Source organism: Oryctolagus cuniculus, chromosome 2 (genome assembly GCF_051225735.1).
Source record: "Oryctolagus cuniculus isolate XC-2025 breed Fujian yellow rabbit chromosome 2, ASM5122573v1, whole genome shotgun sequence".
NCBI lineage: Eukaryota > Metazoa > Chordata > Mammalia > Lagomorpha > Leporidae > Oryctolagus > Oryctolagus cuniculus.
Genome location: NC_142868.1, coordinates 119,090,632 through 119,098,226, shown reverse-complemented (window position 1 = coordinate 119,098,226; position 7,595 = coordinate 119,090,632).

Below are 7,595 nucleotides of genomic sequence, written 5' to 3'. Positions count from 1 at the left end.
CCAGTTGCTCAGCTCGGGGAAGCCAGGTACCATGAGATAAGGATGCTCACGAAGTACAGCTGAGAGGCCCAGGTGGTGAGGGCCTGGGACTGCAGCCACAGCTGGTGAGTGAGCAGTCTTAGGGCAGGTCCTCTGGTGCCAGTCAATCTGCAGCCTTGGCTGACATCTTACTTGCAACCTAGAGAGACATCTCAAGCCAGACCTATAGCAAAGACTGTTTTCTGCCTCCTGATTCTCAAAACTTGTGTGAAATACTAGATGGTCCCTGTCTTAAGGTGTGAGGTTTGGGAATAACGTGTTAGACTCAATAGGGAATTAATACCTTGTCATGACTCCTGGGAGTGTCTACCATTGTTTTTTCATTCTGCAGTTTTCAATGGGTATCCTCACTGCTCAAAAAACATCGCAATTCTTTGAGAGCTTTGTATGCCCCAGAAAGTGCTATAGCCTGTAGAGGGGCAGTGTCCCCAGGGTGACTCCTCACTGCTTTGGTGAGAGGGGTGGGGCCCCAGGAGGTGATGTGGCTCCTGCTCTTGGTGGAAAGAGGAAGACCTTCTAGTTCAAGTGTAGTCACTGATAGGGAAATCAGGCATATAAAGAATAATTATATTGCCTGGTGTTGGACCAGTAATTGGTGGTGGAGTCAGAGCCAAATCCAGGTAAGCTGACCCTAAGACACAACAAAGCAGTTGGAAGTGGTCCTTTGACTCCCCACTCAGATCTTGTCACTCTTCTGGCCCCCATATCTCTGAGAGTAAAAGGTCCCCGCTGGGCCTCCGGGGCTCTGCCAATTGAGCTTCCATTGATTCCTGGCCCTCCTCTCCCTTACCAAGGTAGGGCAAGAACCACGTGGACCTCTTGCTCCTCTCAGGCGAGCCAGCCCTCCTCCTTCCTTGGGCTCTTCTGCTTCCAACCATCCATCCGTACGGCTCCCTCCCACCCCCTCTAGGTCTTTGCTGCGATTCTGCCTCCTCGGAGGCGAGGCTTGCACTCCCCACTCCGGGCTGCCCCCTCCCACTCACACATTCCCTTTGCCATGCTTCACTACTTTCCTTGGTTCTCTCCCCCGTTTGGCAGACCGTGTAACTCACCCACACCATGTGTTTACTTATGGGCTCCTCCACCCAGGGCTGCTGGGAGATAAGCTCCCTCGAGGGGAGGTGTGCTGATGGCCTGTGCTGAGCACCCAGGGTGGCGCCTGGTATACAGTCTGCCTTCAATAAATACTGCCATAGCACCGAATGCATCGTTTACTGCACACTTGAAGAAGGCCAGGGGGTCGTCTCACATTTTGCTCATGACTCTTATTTCTCAGGGGTCCTTGATGCTTCTAGCTCCTCTTGATGTCGCAGTTAAAACCAAGCAAACGTTGACCTGTGAGCCAAGACTGGTCCATTGTTTGTTAATTTATACATAAAGTTTTATGGGAACGTAGCCAAACTCACTTGTTGACATAATGTCTATGGCTCCTTTTGCACTACAATTTCATAGTGAATGTTTGTATCAAACATTGAATAGGCTGTAAAGCTTAGCAGTTACTTCACGGCCTTTTTAAAAAGATTTGTTTATTTATTTATTTGAAAGGCAGAGTTACAGAGAGACAGACAGACAGACAGATCTTCCATTTGCTGGTTCACTTCCCAAAGGGCCACAAGTGGCCAGAGCTGGGCCAGGCTGAAGCCAGGAGCCAGAGCTTCTTCCAGGTTTCCCACGTGGGTGCAGGGGTTCAAACACTTGAGCTGTCCTCCATTGTTTCCCCAGGCACATTAGCAGGGAGCTGAATTGGAAGTGGAGCAGCCAAGACTTGAACCAGTGCCCATGTGGGATGCCAGCGACACAGGTGGCGGCTCAGCTGGCTATACCACAGCACCAGCCCCATACATGGCCTTTTATAGAAAGTTTTCTGAAGTCTGATCAAAGCTGTCTTGGTTCAAGCCCTATACCTGTTGCTCACCAGCATGTATCTTTCATCAGGTTATTTAACTTCTGCATTTTTGGCTTTCTTCTATAAAATGGGGATAAAACGAATGCTTGCTATTGTTTTCAGGATTAAATGAGTTCAGATGTATGACATATTTAGATCAACGCCTGACACATAGTAGGTGTTTAAATGTCAGCTTTAAAGGGGAAGATGGCCCAAGTGCTTGGGCCCCTATTACCCACTTGGGAGACCCAGATGAAATTCCTGGCTCCTGGCTTCAGCCTGGCCCAGCCCTGGCCGTTGAGGCCATCTGGGGAGTGAACAAGTAGGTGGAAGATCTCTCTCTCTCTCTCTCTCTCTCTCTCTCTCTCTCTCTGTCTCTCCCTCTCTCTCTGTAACTCTTTCAAATAAATAAATAAATAAATCTATCTTTAAAAAATAGATGTCAGCTTTATCATCACCATCATCATCATCATCTTCTTCTTCTTCCTGGCCCTGGGAAATCTACTTCATCGCTCTAATCTGATGCCTCTTCCTTTTGTTTCTGCCCAAGAGGAGCATGACATCCCATCCCTGCTGTGTCACAAGGACCGGCTGAGATGGAGGCTTGAAAAGCCAGTTGGCACATCGCATAGACCCGCGGTCACCTCACTTTTTCCATCCTCTCCTGCACTCCTCCCAGGACAGCAAGAGGACAGCAGAGGCCACGTTTAAAGTGACCTACATCTGCGACTAGCTGGAGGGCAAATGCTTCCTGTGTGTGCTGGTGGGGCTTTCCTGACACAGAGAAGAGAAAGGCCCCAATCCGGCCTGACGCAGCCCAGCTGCCTGACTTCCCGTGTGCAGTGGGGTCTTCCAGTTACTGTTAGGAGAGGTCGACGGCTGCTGCCCATGCCCCTGGCCAGGCACTGACGGGACAGCTCTGTCCCATCTGCCTGTCCCATCAGTCCTGTAAGGCAAGTGCTATTCTTGTACCCATTTAACTGATAAGACAACAAGTCTTCCAAGTCAGCCAAGATCACGAAACCAATAAGCGATGAACCTGGCAGCTTGAGTCCATACGAACACCTCAACTCCCCAGTGTAAACAAATAAACCGTGCCATGCTCACAGACTGCAGCAGTGTAGGAACAGAGGGCAGAGTGGGGGCTAGGGGATCTCCCTGGCTGACTCCCTTTGCATAACGGACTACGGGTGTCGTGGGAAGACGATAGAGATCAACAGAGTTGGTCCCGAGACGAAGGGCTGCACCTGACCTGGCAGAGCGTGGCGAACACTGGCATGGAGGGGATCCCTCCCTCCCTGGGGTGACTTCTGGTGACTTGGAAGATCCACGGCGGCATGGGAGAGCTGGTGGTGGAACACAGCCACAACCTCCAGAGACCATGAGCAGAGTGGACCTCCAGCCACGGCCCAGGGTGCCCTCCCCACCCGGCCGCACCACACTGTCATCATCGTGGTGACAAAGAGGATGGGGCTGCTTGGATCCCAGCAAATTCGAAGTTCAGAGGGAAGCTTGTGGGGCGGGGTCCAAGTGCTGCAGCTGGGCACTGAGCCAGAAGTGTGCTGCTTTGTGGCCCTGGCTTGGTCCCTTGTCACCTTCAGGGGTGGGGCAGATGACTAGGGGAGGGCCAGTTCTACAGGCTGGGATGCGGAGAGTGTGGGGGCAGCCAACAAGGAAGGGGAGGCCCTAGTGTGTGTCACACCCACGGGCAGTTTCTCCTGACTGAGTCAACAAGGGCAGGGCCAGAGCCAGCAGCAACCTCTTCACCTGGCAATCCAGATGGGACCCCCACCCCCACGTAGAGCAGGTGCAGATACCCGCCCCCCTTGTCTGTACCTCAGAGGCCTCCAGAGCATCGCTGGAGGAGCCCAGCATGAACAGGGGAGGGCAAAGCCGGCAGGCCAGGAAGAGGGCAGGTCTGGCGTGTTCTCCCTGGCATGCTCAGAGCGTCACGAGGGAGGCCTTGCACTCCACCAGGCTGGAGTAGTCAGGCCGTGCTGGGATGCACCAGACACCTTTGGGCCCAGCCACCTCAACAGAGAGTCTTTCTACCTCTTCCTCCCACAGAGCATCCGGAGTAGCTCACCTGTGTGAGGTGGGCACCCACAGCACTCCTGAGAGAGCGAGGAGGGCTGGGCAGGGCTACCACTGACGAGGCCCAGCGTGCCCTGGCTCTGTGGGTGACACAGGGCCCTGGAGGCGTGGCCTCATCCTTTTTCGTGAGCTCCTTAGAAACAAGCACTGTTTTGAAATTCATGTCTTTCTCCCTTTGCTGTCCTTGGTAACGTTTTAAAAAATGATTTGTTCTTTGAGTTTTTTTTTTATTTACTTAAAAGGGAGAGCATTAGAGTGGAGGAAAGAGAGAAAGAGAGAGAGAGAGAGAGAGAGAGATTCCATCTGCTGGATCACCCACCGATGGCCACAACAGCCACAACCAGGACGGGTGAAAGCCAGGCCTGGAACTCCACCCAGGTCACCCACGTGGTTGGCAGGGGCCCAAGTACTTGGGCCATCACCTGCTGCCTTCCCAGGTGCATCAGCAGGGAGCTGGGTTGGAAACTGAGCAATCAGGACTTGAACCAATGCTTTGATGCTAGTGCCACAGTCAGTGGCATCATTGTGCTGGCCTAGTCTAACATTTATTTATTATATAGGTGTCTGCACATTTGCCTTTTTTTGATAGATTTTAAAATTATTACCATTTTCACCCGGTTGCCCCTCTTCCAGGCCAGCCCTCTGCTGTGGCCAGGGAGTGCAGTGGAGGATGGCCCAGGTGCTTGGGCCCTGCACCCCATGGGAGACCAGGAAAAGCACCTGGCTCCTGGCTCCTGCCATCGGATCAGCGCGGTGCGCCGGCCGCAGCGCGCCGGCCGCGGCGGCCATTGGAGGGTGAACCAACGGCAAAGGAAGACCTTTCTCTCTGTCCACTCTGCCTGTCAAAAAAAAAAAAAAATTATTACCATTTTCAATTGTGGTGAAATAGCATTTCCCCTTTAACCATTTGTAAGTGAAAGTTAAATATAAGTATTTTGAGTATATTCACATGTTCGTGCAACCATCGACACCATGTCTCCCAGAACTCTTCTCACCTTTCAGAACTGAAACTGCACTAACCAGTCCTGTCCCACCCCCTCTCCCCAGCTCATGGAAACCACCATTCTGATTTCTGTCTCTACAAGTTCTGCTACTGTAGGTACAGCCATACTAGTGGAATCCCAAAGTATTTTTTAATGGTTGGATTAATTCACTTAACATAATATTTTCAGGACTCATCCATATTGTAGAATGTGTCAGGATTTCATTCCTTTTTAACGTTAAGTAATATTCCATTGTATATATGCTAAGGTTTGAATGTGTCTCCCAAATTTCATGCAATGGAAACTTGGTCCCCCACTGCAAGAGTGTTAAAAGGTAAAACGTTGGGCCGGGGCTGTGGCATTGCAGGTAAAGCTGCCACCTGTGGTGCAGCATCCCATACGGGTGCCGATTTGAGTCCCAGCTGCTCCACTTCTGATCCAGCTCCCTAGTAATGCTCCTGGAAAACCAGCAGAGGATGGCCCAAGTACTTGGGGCCCTGCAAACATGTGAGAGATCCAGAATAAGCTCCTAGCTCTTGGCTTCAGATTGGATCAGCTCAGCTCCCACCATTATGGCCATTTGGGAAGTGAACTAGAGGATGGAAGATCCCTTTCTGTCTCTCCCACCTTCCCTCTCTCTCTTTAACTCCTAAATAAACAAATAAATCTTTGGGGCTGGCGCGGTGGCGTAGCGGGTTAAAGCCCTGGCCTGAAGTGCCAGCATCCCATATGGGCGCCGGTTCTAGTCCTGGCTGCTCCTCTTCTGATCCAGCTCTCTGCTAAGGCCTGGGAAAGCAGTAGAAGATGGCCCGAGTCATTGGGCCCCTGCACCCACGTGGGAGACCTGGAAGAAACTCCTGGCTCCTAGCTCCAGATCGGCACAGCTCCAGCTGTAGCGGCCATCTGGGGAGTAAACCAACGGATGGAAGACCTCTCTCTCTGTCTCTACTTCTCTTCTGTAACTCTGTCTTTCAAATAAATAAAATAAATCTTTTAAAAAGTTAACAAATCTTTAATAAAAAAATAAAAGGTGAGACCTTTGGGAAGTAATAATCCTTTCATGGGTTAATGATGAATGGGTTAGTGAGTCCTCCGAGCAGTGGCTTTGTTATAAGAGGGAACTCTGGTCCACTTGCTTTGTCTCTGCCATACTGTGATACAACAAGAGGGTCCTCACAGCAGCAGCACAGGTGCTGGCGCCATGCTCTAGCTATTAACCCTGTGTCAGATATATGATCTACAGCTCTTTTCTCCCATTCCATGGGTTGCCTTTATATTCTCTCTCTTTTTTTAAAAGATTTGTTTGAAAGTCAGAGTTACACAGAGAGAGAGGTCTTCCATCTGCTGGTTCACTTCCCAGTTGGCCGCAATGGCCAGAGCTGCGCCAATCTGAAACCAGGAGCCAGTCCAGGTTTCCCATGTGGATGCAGGGGCCCAAGGACTTGGGACATCTTCTACTGCTTTCCCAGGCCATACAGAGAGCTGGATAGGAAGTAGAGCAGCCAGAACTTGGACTGGTGCACATATGGGGTGCTGGCACTGCAGGCTATGACTTTACCTATATGCCACAGCGCCAGCCCCTATTCTCTTAATATGTTCTTTGATATGCAGAAGTTTAAAATTTTTGTCTAGTCCAATTTATCTTCTTTTTCTTTTATTGCATACGTTTTTGACATCACTTCCAAGAAATCACTGCCAAATCCAATGTCATGAATATTTTTCCCTAAGACTTTTATAATTTCAAATTTAGGTCTTTGATCCATTTTAAGTTAATGTTTGTATATGGTTTAAAATCATGTTTTACATGTTATTAATTAACCTGTCTAATTTCAAATAATGGCATACCACTTTAAGTGTAATGTAAGGACCTTGTAATAGAATATTTCTACTTCTTCTTCCCACCCTTTGTTCTGTTTTGTCATTATTCCAATGCCTGTTCCCACCAACCGGCCTGAAAAACCTCCTAATTTATAAGGCATGGGCAGCAGGGAGCAAAAGCAGAGAGGGAAGAAAGCCGGGGGTCAGATTGTGTGGTTTGGGTGGGCCATGGTGAGATCTGGGTACAAAGCAAAGCCATGAGGGGTTCTCAGCAGGAGAGTGATCCAGCCATATTTGCTTCTTTGATCTTGGTTATTGCTTGGACAGCTCTAAGGAGGTAAGACCAGAGCAGGGAGATCAGTTAGGAGAAACTGCAATATTCCAGGGACAAGAGTCCATGTTGAATTTCAGAGAGCAGAACCGTGGCAGTGGCTGCAAGTTATGCGAATGTGAATGTTGGCATGGAATGAGTAGGAGTTTTTTTTAAACATTTAAGGCTCCCCAACAATTTCAAGTTTGGGGGTAAAAATACCTCTTCGTCGTCAATGTTAAGGGTGAGTCTGATCCCTGATTCAGTTAGCAGCTACAGGAACTCCGAGGTCTCTCCTACTACGTTGTTTCCTCTCTTGGGGACATGGGAGGTTGTCAATATCTATAACTAAACACAAGACCTTCCTGTTGTCCCAGGAAGCAACTGGTTGAGGTCAGTGTCACAGGCAGTGAGGAGAAATCACTGGAGCGGCAGAACACAGAGGGGAGTGAGCAGAGGTAGATTT